Consider the following 19,131-nt stretch of genomic DNA (forward strand, 5'->3'; position numbering starts at 1 on the left):
GATTAATTTTTGGTATAAAAATTTGATTGGAGATATCAGTAAGCTGCAAAATGTCTGAAAGTTGGACAGCAAAAAAGTGAAAGAGAAGAGACTCAATAATCAACAAACAAAACTTTGAGCCTCTAATTAGTGAAGATCAGGAAAATCAACCTAATTTTCAGTAGCTTAGAAGTTAGTTTTTGAAAACCTTTTTAAATCCTAGCAAGCCATATTGTTAATAGTTGTGTTCTGGGCTTATAAAAGCAGGCTTCACATATTTTAGTAAGTGATGTCTTGATTAAGATAGACTGGAAATGAATTGCTTATTAATAGGGAAAGTTTAAATAGGAAAAATAAAAGTTGAAAACATTTTCTTTGGTGTATGCAGCCCAACACTGACCCAAAATGCACTGCGAAAATGTTTTATTTTGATTCTAACTACTGAAGAATCTGAGAGCAGTAATTTTTTTCTGTTTTATTAGTGGCACCCCAACCTAGAACATCCCTCCCATTTGGCTCAACAAAAACAAATTCTAAAAGACCAAACCCTTTTCTACTTTCAAGGCATATTCGGGACCAATTCCTATCTGACATAATCCAAAGATTAGTAAAGTTCCTGTTGGAATGGATTTTAGCACTCACTCAACATGGCTAAGACCTTGCTCCAAGCTGATGGTCACTATGCTTGAACATTCCTAATGATTTGAGGTCTTTTGACTTTACAGAACAGCTCTTGTCATTTTTGAACACTTGAATGTTAAGCTGAAATTTGTCTCCCTGTCAGTTCTCGTTTTTGGCTTTGGTTTTGCCTTTTTGAGAACCACACAATAAGTCTGTCTTTCTTTGTCCTGGTAGTCTTTCAAATATTTGATGGTAGTTATATTTTCTCCAGATCTTCCCTGATTTAAACTAACCATCCTCACTTCTTGGAGTCTTGCCTCATAGCGTATATTTTTAAGATGCTTCATCATTCCTGGTCTCTCTTCTCTAGGTGCAACCATTTATTAAATTTTTAAAAGGTTTTATTTATGTATTCATTCATTCATTCATTTAGAATGAAAGTGCTGGGGAGGGACAGAGGGAGAAAGAATCCCAAGCAGACTCATGCTGAGTGTGGAGCCCCATGTAGGGTCCAATCTCAGGACCCTAAGATCATGGCCTGAACTGAAATCAAGAGTCAGACACTTAACTGACTGAGCTGCCCAGGTACCCCCATTTATGTTTTTTTTTTAATTATGTTCAGTTAGCCAATATACAGTACATCATTAGTTTTTGAAATAGTGTTCATTCATGATTTTTTTAAAAAATAAGACAATCAACTGAACAAAGCAGATTTTGTCTGATCAGGGTCTAGAATTGTAGGACTCTTAACTTTCTTGCTTTAGATGCTAACGTTTTCTCTTTTTTAATAAAACTTTATTTATTTATTTGTCAGAGTGAGGGCACAAGCAGGGGGAGCAACAGGCAGAGGCCGAGGGAGAAGCATTCAGAGGAGAACTCGATGTGGAACTCGATCCCAGGACTCTGGGATCATGACCTAAGTGGAAGGCAGATGCTTAACTGACTGAACCACGCAGGCGCCCTGATGCTAACTTTTTCTTAATGTAGTTTAATTCTCGATTTTCTTTCTTTCTTTCTTTCTTTCTTTCTTTCTTTCTTTCTTTCTTTCTTTCTTTCTTTTAGATTTTATATATTCACTTGATAGTGAGAGAGGGAGCAAGTGAACACAAGCAGGGGGAGTGGCAGAGGGAGAGTAAGAAGCTGGCTTCCCACTGAGTAGGGAGCCCAATGTGGGGCTTGATCTCAGAGATCATGATCCCTGAGATCCCTGAGATCATGACCTGAGCTGAAGGCAGACGCTTAACTGACTGAGCCACCTAGGTGTCCCCTCAATTATCTTTCTTAACAGCTGTGGTATTCTAGCTCATACTGAATTTATAATTTTATAAATAAAATTTTCCCACCTTAAGTGTTTATTGCCCATTCTGTACTTGTACAGTTGATTTTTGTAGACCTAAAAGTAAAGCTTAACTGTTAAGCCCTCTCCGATTTGATCTTGCTGCATTTGAATTTTGAGTCTTTTGAGATTCTTGAAATCTTATTAATATCCATATTTTAATTATTCCTCTCAGATTGCTTTCATCCACAAATTCAATGAACATGGCTTTAATTGATACACTGTGTGCAGAACAGGGATGGATTCCTATGACATGGTACTAGCAACATCTCAGACTTCTGAATACCAATTACTCTAGCTTATACCACACAATCTATCCTTTTCTACACTCATTCATTCAACAAAGTTTCATACCAGGTGGGGATAGAACAGTAAATAAGAGAGATAAAATCCTAACCTCAGGAAAGGCAAAATAAATAAGCAAATTATGTGATTTCCTACAGTGATTTGAGCAGACTAATGCACAGCAAGAGGACAGAGGATGTAGTGTGATTTGGAGATGCTATTTTAAATACATTGGTCCATAAAGACATATCTGAGGAGGTAAATTTTAGCTGGCCACCTGAGTGAAGTAGTATGTTATGGGATGATCTGGGAGAAGAGTTTTCTAAGAAGGCATAGCAAGAGCAAAATCTCCAAAGAAGGAACAGGATTTTCAAAAAGAAAGAGAGATGGAAAGAAAAAAGGCCAGTGTAGCATAGTGAACCATGGCAGAAAGAAATGGTAGGAAATACCACAACAAGGATTTTGGATTTTATTGTTAATGTGCTGGGAAGCATTTGGAGGGCTTTAAGCTGGGGAGTAATATGATCCTATTCAACTTTATAAAGAATATTTTGACAGTTGCTAAGAGAAAGTATTAAAGAAAATAGTAGTAGACAAAACCAAACCATGTAAGATGATTTTGCAGTGGCTCAAACTAGAAATGATAGTGTCTTTGACTATTGTAGCAGTAATGGGAGAAGTAAGGAGTGCTTAGATTTTGGATGTATTTTGAAGGTACAACCTATAGGATTCATGGATGGCTTGGATATAGAGTGTGAAGGGAAAAGAAGAATGAGCAACTGGATGAATTTAATTACCTCTTTTTGTACTCTGGTTTCATATTTGTTTTCTCTTGTCAGTCGGACAATAAATTCTTTAAGGGTAGAGATCCTGGTTTCTCTTTCTCTCAAATCACTTCAGTTCAGGATATGCAGTAGATACTGGGGTGCCTGGTTGGCTCAGTCAGTAAAGCCTCCAACTGTTGATTTCAGCTCAGATATTGATCTCAGGGTTGTGAGTTCAGGCTTTGCATTGGAGTCCATGCTGGGTGTGGAGCTTACTTAAAAAATAAGTTTAAAAATCTGTGCTGTAAGTACTTAATGAATATGTTATTCTATCATAGGTAGGCCATCTCTGAATCCTCCTTTTTCATCCTAATCATTCCTTCTTTGAAATTTAATAATATCTCTTTATTACTGCTCTTGATGCGCTGATCTAGCCCCAAGTAATCTAGAAGCTATATTGCCACTGTGACTGTCTAACTTATCTTTCTTTCTTCAGCCTATCCCCAATCTGATTCAACCTGCAAATTGATGACTAACAAATCACTTGAAAAATTTGCTTTCAGTCATTCATTCAACAAATACTGATTTGTCCACCTTATATCCAGGACTCTTCTAGATGCCAGGAATATAAAAATAAGTAAGACAAAAAATCCTGCCCTTATGGAGCTTATATTTGCTAAATAATAATAACTAAAAATATAGAGTATGTTAGATAGTAGTAAATGCTATGAAAAATAAAACAGGAAAGGGAGGTAGATGAAGTGTTGAGAAGATCACAATTTAGAATAGGGTTACAGTGTAACTTCTTTAAAATTTCAAAGAGGTTACTTTTAAAGAAGTTACATTTGAGTAGAAATGTTAATCAAATGAACTAAAGTCATATAAAGATCAAACTGAACAACTGTATGAGGGTCCCCATGTGGTCATGAGATTAATTTGTTTGAGAAATGGAGAGAAGGCCCATGTGATTTGAAAGTGAGTTAACTGCAGAGTGCCAGGAGTTGAGGACATAAGGATGGCAAAGACCGGATCAGTTAGGACCTTGACACTATGGTAAGAAATTTGCATTTTATGTAATATATATGTGAATGTAAGCCATTGGACAGTCTGGATCTGGGCATGATTTGACTTTTCTTAAAAAAAATCCCTCAAGCTGCTTTGTAGATGACTGTAAAGGGTTTAGGTACCCTGCTCTAGGGTCTTCAGTGGCTTTTGATAAAATCGAAGTTCTCTGCCTATCTTCAAAGACTTTTATTATCAGTCTATCCTATTTCCCCACTGGTCTTCATATATGCTGTTTGCTAGGCTGAGTTTATCATGGATTTCCTTATATCATATATATCTATGCTTTCCTGCTTTTGCCTATTCTTCCCCTTTAAGACAGTGCTTTCAGTCCTCTCTTATCCACCATTCAAGAACTATTTCAAGTTTTGATTACAAAATAAAAGGATTTCCTAATGGTTATCACCTCACTGGCATTTCTAGTCACTAAATGATGTATCTCTTGTCTGTAGTTGATGATTGAACATCTAATAATGTGCTTAATTTTATTGTTGTGAATGTTTAACATTTGCTAATCTTGTCTTCTGAGTGATAAGTTCTATAGTAGCACAGGACCAATAAATTGTACATCTTTCATGGCACCCAGCAAATTTGGGGAATGTATCAAGTAGCATATGACTTGAAGTTGTGTTTTGTTTTGTTTTGTTTTGTTTCCCTTGCTATGGTGCAGTGGTGATCACGCAAGTAACTTCTGGCAGAATAGGGATTGAGGTTAGGTGAATAGAACTCATAATTTTAATTTCTTGTTTTAATCGGAGAGTCAGCTGGTCACATAAAACTGTACACTTGCTCTTATCGATAAATTCCAAAGGCTTGATGGAAACTTTCTTGATTTTAGTAGCACTGAGTATATACATGTCAGTTGAACACTGACCACAAAAGACTATATTTCTGTTTGTGATCATTTGATTTTGGCATGCAACAATTCTGCTGAAAGCGAATCTCAAGTTGGAAGACCAGGCAGCACCTGCTCAAAGGGTGCCATGTAACTACTGTAGTCATAGGGATGCTGAGTGTCCGCAGCTATTCAGGAAGGGAGAGGTACAGAGAAGCCTGGCCTTGGACACAGCTGATGTGTGCAGGGAAGAGGCAGCCCCCCTGCAGGCAGCTATCTTTCCTCCCCCCTCCCCACTCTTGGGTTCTGGGCTGAGGCCAGGGACTGTCCGGAGCTGATCTCGGGCTCCCATTGGTCGCTGTCTTTTGTGACGTCACAATCATGATGAGAATTGATGATCGGACACGCTGATTTCATTGTCTGAGGAGACAGTGAGACCCAGGAAAAATCTTGCTGAATTTGCCTGCCCCAGCACTGGCCTGATTTGGGATCCTTCGATCCTTCCCGTAACCGCACCACGCCCCGAGGTAAGGACTCAGCCTGGGTGGGTGTAAAGGGCGAAGGAGGATGAGCAAGACACGGGGCTAATGCCCTGCCCAGTGGGGGACTTATAGGTTCAGAGGCCTAAAGAGGCTGCCAACAAACCGCTGCGGTTAGGGGGGAGCCAGCTGCCTCTACTACCTGAGTCCAGGCTGGAGGCAGCCTGAGGTTAAAAAAACAGCTGAGGATAGGGATCCAGTGGGCATTGCCAGAGAGCAAAGGACCTTGCTCCTAGAGAGGGCGACGTTTGGAATGCACTTCTGGCTTCGGAGTAGGAGGAAGTGGCACATCTGCCTCCCAAGACAGGAGGCGGGGAGGGGGCTGAATTCTACCACTTCTACATTTCACTGGACAGCGGATTTCTCACAACCCTACTCAAACGCGCCGAGTGCTGCGCCTGCGCATTAAGAATTTGGGGGAGGGGGGAAGTTGGTGGCGAGAAGAATAGACGCGGAGTTTGCGCAGGCGCCTTTTCGGTTTCGCTGGAGGAGGTGGGGCTGAGCTGTCGGCCGAACGTGGAAAGGGCTGGGGAGTTGGTTGTGTGTTGTTTCAAGCGCCTGTTCATGGAGAGACACCGGCCACTTATTTTGAATCTGGCTTAGTGGGCATACCCAGACCGCACATGGGCCTGATGAATTTAAGAAAGCAAGTTCTTAATCTACAGATATCAGGTTTGTAACAACTGAAAGAACTTGAAGAGGAATTTGTGAAATAGAAATTCCTGAGATGAGAAACCATTAAAAAAAAAACACACACTAATTATTCAAGCGAATCCAACTTCTAATCTTCAATGAACTCTGATTTGAGGTGCCACTCAGTGATTTTGAAACTTAAACTCTTTGGAGAGACTCAGAGTGAGACCCATTGTGGAGTCTCAGAGTAAGAAATTTAACTTTCTTGTGTTTTTTCCTCTTTTTTCTTTTTTTTCTTGTAACGGTTTCTTACAAAGCCTTGGTCTCCCTTTCTGGTTTGGTGCTAAGTCTTTCTTTCTTCCTTTCTTCCTCAGTGTCTCTGCTAAAACCAGCAAAGGCAAATCCTTTTTGGGAGACCCTTTTAAACTCTCCTTTTTTGGGGGGGGGCAATATTACTCAGCAATGGTGAGGAACAACCTGTTTGTCCTTGATGGAAAAATTTTTAACTCCTGACTATTTCACAGAGAAATCTGATTTTCCTGCCACCATTTCTTATGGTTAAGTGGTTACAGAGTCCTGGTGAATTTTCCTTTGAAGGCCCACTGCTCTAATTCTTTATTCTACAATCTAAGCTCTCATCACCATCCATTCAGTCACTCCAGGAACCTCCCAGGAACCTCCAGGAACAGCTTTCACTTGTGCCCCAAATCCTTAATTCATCCTGCCAGACTGATGGTCAGTAAACACTCCTTTTAGCAAGTTATTTTCTTCACCAAAATATTATTGGAATTTATCTTTTATCCTTCCAAGCCCAATTCTAGTCAGACTGCAAAAACTTCATAATCTGGCTTCATTGTATCCTGGGACCCTTATTTTACTTGATTTTTCAGTGCACAATTCTCCTTAATATCTCCTGAACAATCTACCTCCCTGGCTTTGCTCCTGGAACCACTACAACACACTTCACACACTTCACATGCCCTCTCTTCTGCCTATTCAGATCTTACCCAATTTGGAGGTTCAAGTTGCACCTTTCTGCTGAGTGCCTTCTTAATGTAACCCAACCATTATTCAGCTCACTTTTTCTAGAACTTCTACATCGGTTCTTATATTTGTCACTTTCTTATAGTCTGTTTTATATTGTCTTCTTATTTGTGTGTGTGTATGTGTTGGACTAAATTTCTCAAATGAATTTAAAACCCCTTCTTAGGTGTTAGGATGATGCCATCTAATTCTTTATCCTCTGCCTACAGATGATTATTTGAATATATAACTACAACTATAACTATATATGGCTTTTGCATCCCAGTTTCTTGGGTAAAAAACAAGATTGTTATAGAGAAAACTGTATATATGAAAATTTATTCACCATTGGTCAAGCAAGGGACCCTCCGGTGACTAAATAAATTTGATTATGAGTCAGAGGAAAAGCAATATGGACATATCTATATAGCAGGTGCCCTCCAAACATACACTGTCTTCATAAAAAAGACCAAGGGGACATTATCCCAGAAGTGGTTCTGTCTGTAATTTTCTCAGGTTTAAAAACACTAAGACATTTTCCATTTATTTCTTTTTGATGACATTACATCATGTATGTTTTGTTAAAACCTACTAATTGTTTCCTCTTTATTGCAATATATCTTGGAGTTACTGCTTTACATTGACTATCACTGATAGCTTTCATTATATGTCTATTGACTCAGAGCTAATCATTGTGATGGCTGCCATAACTGCTATTGTATAACATATCCGCTGTCACTTTCCTACACCTAGGACTTCAAACTGCATTGTTTCATGGAGCTCGGTTTTATTTGATGGAAACTGTGATTACAGTTCAATATTGAGGCTTTCTAGAGATTTCACTTTGGCTGCTGCCTTACTTTAAGGCACCATCCCAACCAATATCGCATCAAAGTTTGTGGTTTAAGAACATGGATAGAAACCATTCTAGAAGGTATTATAACCTTTAAATTTAAGAATCGTTGTCATAAATCATTATGAGTGAACTATGAATGTTTTTATAAAGGAAAATCCTTTATCCTTGATTTTTTCTCTTATTACTTACATTATGGAAATTCCCAAAGTGTTTTAGCTTTTAGTAATTAATAAGACTTACCTAGACATTTACATGTAGATCAATAAACTAAATTGTTCAAAGGTAGGACACTCTAGATAGAATGTAAAATGATAGGGATATACTGCCCATTTTAGAACGCTTAAAATAAAATTTAAAAAAAGACTGCAGTATTCATGTTTGTTTTTTTTAATTTTTATTTATTTATTTGACAGAGAGAGAAAGGACACAAGCAGGGGAAGCTGCAGACAGAGGGAGAGGGAAAAGCAGGCTCCCCGCTGAGCAGGGAGCCCAATGAGGGGCTCAGTCCCAGGACCCCGGGATCATGACCTGAGCCACCCAAGTGCCCCTGTGGTATTCATGTTTTAAGGTTTATTTTACAGCTCCAGTCTGAATGAGAGGATGGCATTGGCCTTTCTCATTTAAGTTTTAGTTGAGCTGGAGGGGATTTTATAATGACAAACCAGTACCCCCATTTTACATATGAGGAAGCTGAAGTCTAGAGAAGTGGAGTAACTTAGCAGAATTAATAAATACTAATATTTATTAAGCACTTAATACTAAGCATTATGCTAAAAACTTTATATATGTTTTCACATTTAAACTTCACCACATACCTATGAGATAGTTTCTAGTATTATTTCTCATCTTACAAGTGAGAAAACAGTAGCTCAAAGTAGTTGATCTCCCTGGGGCCACACAATGACAGCATGTCACAGTCAGGATCCAAACAGGTCTGTTTTGATTCTTAATCACCAAATTATACTTGACTAGGGTAAAATGCAGTGAATCTTAGGCAAAGTTATTTTTTAAAGATTTTATTTATTTATTTGAGAGAGACAGAGATAGCAAGGGAGAGCACGAGCAGGGAGGAGAGGAAGAAGCAGGCTCCCCAGTGAGCAGGGAGCCTGACGCAGGGCTAGATTCCAGGGCCCTAGCATCATGACCTGAGCCAAAGGCAGACGCCTAACTGACTGAGCCACCCAGGCACCCCTTAGGCAGAGCTTTAACAAGAATCTTAATCTGTGGAGTCCTAGCCCAATGTGTGTGTATGCATGCACGTGTGTGTGCATATTTGTGTTTATATGTATGTATGTGTTTTATATCATAATGTTTTCCGTGAATAGCAGCTACTTCTACAAAATCACTGATTTCTAAGCCTGACCAAATAGTGTATAGTTACATTTCTTTTTAGATATTTTACTAAAACACAGTCTCTTGGTCTTGGTTGAAAAAGATGGCATTAAATTTTATATAAAAGATATTTTTAAAGATATTTAGTTCTGCTTTTAAAATTGTATTGTAGTTTCAAAAGGACTTATGTATTTTGTATGTTGTAACCCCAAACAGAGTAAAAATACTTGAATTGTTAATTTTTATTCTACAGTGGAGACAGCTAAACATGACATTAGTGGTGTCTTAATATACTTGTATGGAGTATATTATATCTAGGCATACTGGTTTAGAAGTAAGCAGTGAAAATTCTAGGGAGATATATTCTGCATAAGAAGGGAGCTGGAGATGTTAGTATATTCAGAAGCTGTCATTAACACTGTGAGACCTTTCTAGTCTGTGTAATATTTCAAGACAATAAATTGAAACTTGTATGTGCAAATGGAGTCATCCATACACCAACTAGTAGCAAAATTTCGTGGATTAACTGTGGCTCTAGGTACATGGCAACTGAATAAATGAGATTATATTGTGTCAATTAAATGCTATACTTTACATTTCTCATTTGTAAAGAAATCTACAACAGCAGCTGTCCTACCCTCTTGGTCTCCTGTTGTTTTACAATTAGAGTTACGTTCTAATTGGGTTGATCCTTAGAATCTTTAAAATGGAGGGACATGGGGAATTGAACAAAATGGGTAAAGGGGAGAGGGATATATGGGCCTCCAGTTTTGGAATGAGTAAATCACAGGAATAAAATGCAGAGCCTAAGGACTGCAGTTAATGATATTGTAATAGTGTAATGGGTCAGATGGTAGCTATACTTGTGAACATAGCATAATGCATAAACTTGTCATATCACTAAGTTGTACACCCAAAACGAATGTAACATTGTGTGTCAGCTATACTCAAGAAAGTGTTGTCAGAGTGGCAAAAATTTAGGAAAACATTTTCTTAGCCTCACTTCCCTTGGAGTTGGTGGCAATTCATTTTAAGATTCTTAAATGCAAACATGCCCCGGGTAGGCACTTTTCTCATCTAGACAAGAATTTGTGCATGATGTTTGCCCAAGGTCATGCAAGTAGTAAGTGGCAGAGCCAGGGCTTTACAGCAGGTGTCATTCTAGATGCTGCACTCTTTATTAGGATATAGAATAGAGAACTAGAATGAAGCCCACCTTTATTTATTGTTTTTAAAATTTTATGTGTATGCATGTATGTGCATGTAATTTCCCTCTAACTTCTCTCTCTTTCTGAGTCTTTACTGCTTTTGACATTTCTCTTTTTCTATCAGTGGAGATAAAATTTTTTAATAGAAAGCCCAAGATTTTGGAGAAAGAGATCATTGTGTTAACCTCCAATGGCTTCAGAAGCAGATGGCATATAGACCCATAAAACTATTCTTTCCTGTTGTCGTACCAAGCAATGGCAAAAGCATTTCTTCTTTCTTCTTTGGGTTTTGTTCTACTACACTAATAGATTGTTGTTGTTGTTGTTTATTAACATATAATGTATTATTTGCTGCAGGCGTACAGGTCCGTGAATCATCAGGCTTACACATTTCACAACACTCACCATAACACATACTCTCCCCAATGTCCATAACCCAGCCACCCTATCCCTACTCTCCCACCCCCAGCAACCCTCAGTTTGTTTTGTGAGATTGAGAGTCTCTTATAGTTTGTCTGCCTCCTGATCCCATTTTGTTTCATTTTTTTCCCCTCCCTACCCCACACAACCCCCTGCCCTGCCTCTCAAGTTCCTCATATCAGAGAGATCATATGATAATTGTCTTTCTCTGATTTAATATATTCTTTATATATACATACTGTTTTGCTTGGTTGGCTTGGTCTATGTATTGTGTGTTTTATGTATGAAGTAGTTATGCCACTTAGGAAAGTAATTATATGAGACCCATCCTCCAAATATCTTTACCCTTTCATAGACCTGTCAGTTGTGTTGAAATCTCTTTAATAGAGACCTGAAGCAATATGAAATGTGGAAGAAAAATATATTCTACATTAGTGGGCATTATTACATTAGGTATACAATGCTCAGCCTTGACTTATACCCACTATTCTTTTTTTAAAGATTTTATTTATTTGAGAGAGAGAGAGCAAGAGCTAGAGAGAGAGCACAGGCAAGGGGAGGGGCAAATGGAGAGGGAGAGACAGACTCCCTACCAAGCAGAGAGCCTGATGTGGGGCTCGGTCCCAGGACCCTGTGATCATGATCTAGGCCAAAGGCAGACAGCCAACTGAGCCACCTAGGCATCCTTATCCCCACTGTCCTGAGACAACATGAAGTTATTTTTGAATACATATGTAACTTATTAAAAATAATCATTTTATTTAGAACCTCTAGGCTCACTTTTATTACCAGTGAATGCTTAAAAGATGTTAAAGGTCAGTTTGAGTTTTTTTCTTCTTTTCCCAACTGCTAGTGCTTAATGTAAAGAGGCACTTAAACAAAAAATACAAAATACAAAAAACCCTCAGTATTGCTTGTGATGTGTAGCCAATTTACTTTTCTGGTATGGTTTAATGTATCTGTATCTAATTCTTGCTCCTCAAAGTGTGTTCCATGGAGTACCAGCATGAGCATCACCTGGAAATGTCTTGGAAATTACAGAATCTCTGACCTCAACCAAGTCCTACAGAATCAGATTCTGTGTTTTAATAAGATCTCCAGATGATTCATATGCACATTAAACTCTGAGAAATACTGATATAAAGTGAAATATAACTACATCTTAGATTTTTAAGAGCTGATAATCAGAAAAATCCCTTAATTTCTTTTTGACAGTTTTCACGTGTGTAAAGAAATATGTAATTGAACTATTATATCTCTAATATACATCAGCTTTGTTCCATTTTGGAGTCTAACTCATTGAAAGAATAGCTACATCTGTGATGGATAAAATTGCTGAGTCTGAGTGAATCCAATTATTTTGGTGACAGTAATGGCCTTGCCATTGAAATGACATTTTTCCCAATTGTCAACAGAATGTTACAAAAGAATATAGATGTATTGGGGTCACTGTCATTAATATCTTCAAGAGGAACTGTACTTAGTTTTCTATTTCCTACTGTAACAAATCACCACAAACATAGTGGCTTAAAACAATACATGTATTGGGGTGCCTGGGTGGTACAGTTGTTTAAGTGTCCAGCCCTTGGTTTTAGCTTAGGTCATGATCTCAGGATCCTGGGATAGAGCCCCACTTTGGGCTCTATGTGCACTATGGAGTCTGTTTGAGATTTTCTCTCTCCCTCTGCTCCTCCCACTCATGCTCTCTCTTTCAAAGAAATAAATCTTTAAAAAATAAAACAACATATGTATTATCTTACTGTTCTGCTGGTTAGAAGTCTGAAATAGATATCATTGGGTTAATGATATCTATTAAAACCAGGATGTCAACAGGCATTTTTTCCTTAAAGCATCTAGGAAATAATTTATTTCCTTACCTTTTTTAGCTTCTAGAGGTTACCCACATTCCTTGACTTGTGGCCCTGTCCACTCAGATAATGTAAAATAATCTCTTTATTTTAACATCAGCTGATTAGGAACCTTAATTTCTCTGCAACCTTAATTCACTTTTGCCATGGAACCCAATATATTCATAGGTTTCAGGAATTAGATGTAGATATTTATGGGTGTGTGTGTGTGTGTGTGTGTGTGTGTGTGTAAGCACAGGAATTGATGGCATTTTTGGTTGATAAAGGAAGTTACCCTCTAATCTTGTTATGGGAATAAGCAGTCACTGTCATGGGTTGAACTGTGCCTCCTCCCCCCCCAAAAAAAGAATTCATGTGTTGAAGTTCTCACTCCCAGGATCTCAGAATGCGACCTTATAATGAAATAGCATCATTGCACATGTAACTAGTTAAATTAATATGAGGTCATACTTGAGTAAAGTAGACCCTTCTTCCAATATAGCTGGTATCTTTATAAAAGGGGGAAATTTCGATATTGTCACACATACAGGGAGAATGCTATATGAACATGATGATGTTAAGGAGAGATGCTTAAAACAGAGCCTTCCTTCACAGCCCTCAGAGAGAACCAGCCCTCCCAATACTTTGATTTCAGGCTTCTAGCCTTCATAATTGTGAGACAATACATTTCTGGTTAAGCCATTCAGTTTTAGGTACTTTGTTTCAGCAGCCCTAGAAAAGTCAGGATTGTCCTTCAGTTGATAGCTAAGTAATATCAACATCAAAAGCAAGTTGTATTCTATAATGTGCTAGATATTAGACAAAGTGAATTAGACATCAAAGAACTTATGATATACATTAGACAGTTTTCATAAAACAAGCTCCAAAATAGATGATTTTACACCTCTGACCCTCTGTTTACTCAATTGTGAAAAAGACATAGTATTCAGAATATCTAAGAACATTTCCAGATTAAAAATCCATGTTTTATTACTTAAATTTTAGGAAGTTATTATATCCATACATTAATAAAAAGTATTAAGCACAGGGAAAGCCATCAAAATTGTGTTAAACTCTTCTTCAGAATCAGTATCTTAATTACTACCATCTCTGCTATTCATTGCCCACCTTCTATTCTAATTTTATTTTTTAAAGTTTTTTTTAAAGTTTTATTTATTTAAGTAATCTCTACACCCCATGTGGGGCATGAATTTATGACTCCAAGATCGAGAGTCACACAGTCCTCCAAATGAGCCAGCCAGGTGCCACTACCGTTCATTTTTAAAAGAGAAGTATTGAAGACATTATTGAGAAACACATTTATTCTTTTGACTCTCTCAACCCATTTGAAATTGGTTTAAGACTTATGTTCAGGGAGTGCCTGGGTGGCTCAGTTGGTTAAGCATCCAACTCTCGATTTCAGCTAGGGCCATGATATCATGGGTCCTGAGATCAAGCCCCATAGTGTCTGCTTGGGCCTCTCTCCTTCTCCCTCTGCCTGACCCCAACCCCCAGCAAGAGCCTTCTCTCTCAGATAAAGAAATAAACTCTTTAAAAAAAGAATTATGCTCAGGAAATAGTATATTTATGATGCTATGCACTCAGTGTATGTTTAAGAAACAAATTTAAATAAATGAGTAAATTGTCAAAATACCCGAAGCAAGACATTTCTGTACTGAATAATTTTGAGACCAGTGACTTGAAGAGGAAATGACTATTTTGAAAATGTTTTCCCCTGATTTCTCATTAATGCACAGTACATTGGAGCAATATGTGTTCTCATAATTCACAGATGAAGCTGTAGTTTATAAGTAGCCTTGACGATATTTTTGCAAATGGTTATTAGGTTTCCTGGATTAATTAGCAGTAAAATAACAATTGCTGAATATGGTCATGATCAAACACTGGATAGTATATTCCTTGTGTTCGGGTCTGGTCTGATTAACACCAAGGAATGTGATTGTAATGAAATACTTAGAAACACATTAGTTATGTAACAATCTCTGCCTTAGTGTCTCATGTCTACGTGAAAAAAAAAATGACTAGGCAGGAGAAATGCAGTGCCAAGAAAAATGTTAGGGATCAATGTTAATCCCATACTTCTGAACATATGTATGTCTATGATTTGACAGTAACATTTTTTTTCTAACAATGTCTTAGGGTTAACGTAAGGCAGTGTCTCTCAGACTGAGGGTCTGCAGACCCCTAGGGATGCAAGGACATGTTTTCAGAGGTCTGAAACTTTTATGGCTATTTCTAAATTTGAGGGTTTTATTTTGTCTTGAAATAAATGATCTTTAAAAAGAAAATGATGAGCTTGAAAGAAAAATCCACAATCTGTATGCATTCACTCACACACAAAGCCTTTTTACCAGGTATAAACACAAAACTTCTCTTTTATAGTCATAAATCACAGTTAAAAGACATTTGATGGAATAAATTGAGTACCATAATACACATTCCCTCAAACTGACATCCAAAGATAGATTTCCGCAGGATAGGAAAGATTTTGCTTTTGCTTTTGTTTTCTTCTTCCAAGGGAAGAAGAAAGAGGGAGATTTACCTATGGCTTTCAGATTTGGGCTGTGCTCCATAAAGCTTTTAAATTATTAAGCAGCTTCTTAGTCTATTCAAAGTATTTGTGGAGATAAATTTATGCTTCCACTATTTGATGAATTAAATATGTGTATGTATATCGTTTCAATACTGTATATGTGAATGTACTTATATACTGTTACGTACTTACTTGCCACTAGGTGGAGTGCATTGAGGAGTCTTTCTCTGATCCCAAAAACGGAGGACGTTTAATTTTTCCACTAAGTGTGTGTGTGGGTGTGTGTGTGATATATATATATTATATATATATATAATATATATATATTATATATATAATCTAAATCTAAAATAAATAAAAATATATCTATTTTTTTCTTAGATATATATCTATACTCATCATTTAAGTGCCCTCTTTAAACCCTATCACCCATTTAACCCATTCCCCCCACACACCTCCCCTCTGGTAACCATCAGTTTGTTCTCTGTAGTTGAGTCTGTTTCTTGGCTTGCCTCTCTTTTTCCTCCCCTATGATCCTTTGTTTTATATTTTAAATTCTACATATAATTGAAATTGTATGCTATTTGTCTTTCCTCAGTGACTTATTTCACTTACCATAATGCTCTCTAACTCCATCTATGTTGTTGCAATGGCAAGATTTCATTCTATTTTATAGCTAATATTCCATTATATATATACCTTCTTTATCCAGTCATCAGTGAGTGGACATTTGGACTTCTTCCATAATTTCGCTATTGTTGATAATGTTGCTATAAACATCTGGGTATATGTATCCCTTCAAATTAGTATTTCTGTATTCTTTGGGTAGATACCTAGTAGTGCAATTGCTGGATCATAGGGAGTTCTGTTTTTAACTTTTTGAGGAACCTTCATACCATTGTTTTCCAGAGTGGCTGCACTAGTTTGCATTCTCACCAACAGTGTCAGAGGGTTGACCCCCTTTCTCTGAATCCTCTCCAACAGCTGTTGTTGATAGTGTTAATTGTAGACATTCTGGTTGGTTTGAGGTGAAATTTCATTGTAGTTTTGATTTGTGTTTCTTTGATGATGAGTGATGTTGAGCATCATTTCATGTGTCTATTGGCTATCTGGATGTCTTCTTTGGAAAAATGTCTATTCATGTCTCCTGTCCATTCTCTTACTGGATTTTTTTGGAGGTTGTTGTGTTTTATAAATTCTTTGCATGCTTTGGGTACTAACTCTTTATCAGATATGTCACTTACAGCTATCTTCTCTAATTACCTAGGTTGCCTTTTAATTTTGTTGATTGTTCCCTTCACTGTGCAGGAACTTTTTATTTTGATGGGGTCTTAGTAGCTTATTTTTGCTTTCTTTTTGCATGTGCTGTCCAGTTTTCCCAACATCATTTCTTGAAGAGACTGTTTCCCATTGGGTATTCTTTCCTGCTTTGTTACAGATTAATTCACTATATCGCTAAGGGTCCGTTTCTGGGTTTCTGTTCTGTTCTATTGGTCTATATGTCTACCTCTGTGCTAGTACCAAACTATTTTGATCACTACAGCTGTGTAATGTAACTTAAAGTCCAGAATTGTAATGTTTCCACCTCTGCTTTTCTTTTTCAAGGTTGTTTTGACTATTTAAAGTCTTTTGAGGTTCCATACAAATTTTAGGATTGTTTGAAAAATGCTGTTAATATATTGATAGAGTTTTCATGAAATGTATAGATTGCTTTGGGTAATACAGACATTTTAACAATATTTGTTCTTCTAATCAATGAGTTAGGAATATTTTTCCATATCTTTGTGGCCTTTTCAATTTCTTTCATAAGTGTTCTACAGTTTTCAGAATATAGATCTTTTAGCTCTTTGGTTAGGTTTATCCCTAGGTATCGTTATGGTTTTTGTTACAGTTGTAAATGGTATCAATTCTTGATTTCTCTTTCTGCTGCTTCATTGTTGGTGTACAGAAATGCAACAGATTTCTGTACATTGATTTTACACCTTGTGACTTTGCTGAAGTGTGTCACTTCTAGCAGTGTTTGGGTGCAGTCTTTTGGGTTTTCTATATAGAGTGTCACATCATCTGCCAATGATGAAACTTTGACTTCCTCCTTGCTGATATGATAGCTTTTATTTCTTTTTGTTGTCTGACAGCTGTCTGACAGCTGTCTGACAGCAAGGACTTCCAGTATGATATTAAGTAATAGTGGTGAGGGTGGAGATTTTGTCTTTTTCCTGACCTTAGAGAAAAGCTTTTAGTTTTTCTCCGTTGAGGATAATATTAACTGTGGGTTTTTCATACATGGCTTTTGTTATGTTGAGGTATATTCCCTCTATCCCTACTTTGTGGAGGGTTTTTATCATGATCCCATGTTATACTTTGCCAAATGCTTTCTCTGCATCTACTAAAATGATCATATGGTCCTTTTCCTTTCTTTTCTGAATGTGGTGTATCACATTGATTGATTTGTGAATGTTGAACCACCCTTGCATCCCAGGAATAAATCGCACTTATCATGGTGAATGATTCATTTGATATACTGTTGGATTCAGTTTGTTAGTTATTTTATCAAGAATTTTTTTGCATCGATGTTCATCAGGGATATTGGCCTGTTCTCATTTTTAGTGCAGTCTTTGTCTGGTTTTGGAATCAGAGTAATCCTGGCCTCATAGATTGAGTTTGGAAGTTTTCCTTTCATTTCTATTTTTGTAATAATTTGAGAAGAATAGGTATTAACTCTTCTTTAAATGTTTTGTAGAATTTACCTATGAAGTCATCTAGTATAGGACTTCTCTTTGTTGGTAAGTTTTTCATTATTGATTCAATTTCTTTGCTGGTTATTCGTCTGTTCAGGTTTTCTATTTCTTTCTGTTTCAATTTTGGTAGTTTGTATGTTTCCAGGAATTTATCCTTTTCTTCCAGGTTGTGTAATATGTTGGCATATAGTTTTTTATAATATTCTCTTATAATTGCTTATGTTTCTGTGGTTTTGGTTGTTATTTCTCCTTTCTCATTTGTGATTTTATTTGTTTCGGTCCTTTCTCTTTTCTTTTTCATAAGTCTGGCTAAGGGTTTATAATTTTTTTCTAAGAACCAGCCCCTGGTTTTATTGATCTGTTCTATTGGATTTTTTCCCTTAATTTCCATATCATTTATTTCTGCTCTAGTCTTTATTATTTACCTTTTGCTGGCTTTCAGATTCATTTGTTGTTATTTTTCTAACTCTTTTAGGTATAAGTTTAGGTTGTTTGAGATATTTCTTGTTTCTTGAGGTAGACTTGTCTTGCTGTATACTTCCCACTTACAATAACTTTTGCTGCATTCCAAAGGTTTTGGACCATTATATTTCATTTTCATTTGTTTCCATGTATTTTTTTATTTGTTCTTTGATTTCCTAGTTGGCCCATTCACTGTTTAGTAGCATGTTGTCAAATATCCATGTATTTGTGGTCTTTCCATTACTTTTCTTTTGGTTGCCTTCAAATTTCATAGCACTGTTCTCAGAAAATATGCATGATATGATCTCAACATTTTTGTACCTGTGAAGACCTAATTTGTGACCTTTTCTGGACATGTTCCATGTGCACTTTAAAAGAATGTGTATTATGCTTCTTTAGGGTGCAGTGTTCTGAATATGTCTAAGTCCATCTGGTTCAGTGTGTCATTCAAAGCCATTGTTTCCTTGTTGATTTTCTGCCTAGATGATCTGGACATTGATGTAACTGGGATGTTAAAGTCCTGTACTATTATTGTATTATTATCAGTGATTCCTTTATGTTTGTTATTAATTGTTTTATATATTGGCTGCTCCCATGCTGGGAAATAAATATTTATAATTGTTAGATATTCTTGTTG

The 19,131-nt window shown here is 36.9% G+C and overlaps 1 protein-coding gene across 1 annotated transcript in view; it reads left to right on the plus strand.

Annotated features, from left to right (window-relative positions):
• Positions 1-5,287: 5,287 nt before the first annotated feature.
• LOC116861911 (highly divergent homeobox) overlaps positions 5,288-19,131 on the plus strand; it is a gene marked incomplete at its 3' end in the record, with an annotated part of 85,336 nt that continues 71,492 nt past the window's right edge. The window contains exon 1 of the mRNA XM_032848806.1: positions 5,288-5,409. The remainder of the gene's footprint in view (positions 5,410-19,131) is intronic.

This window comes from Lontra canadensis, unplaced genomic scaffold, assembly GCF_010015895.1.
Source record: "Lontra canadensis isolate GAN:19392208 unplaced genomic scaffold, GSC_riverotter_1.0 scaffold209, whole genome shotgun sequence".
NCBI classification, from domain to species: Eukaryota; Metazoa; Chordata; class Mammalia; order Carnivora; family Mustelidae; genus Lontra; species Lontra canadensis.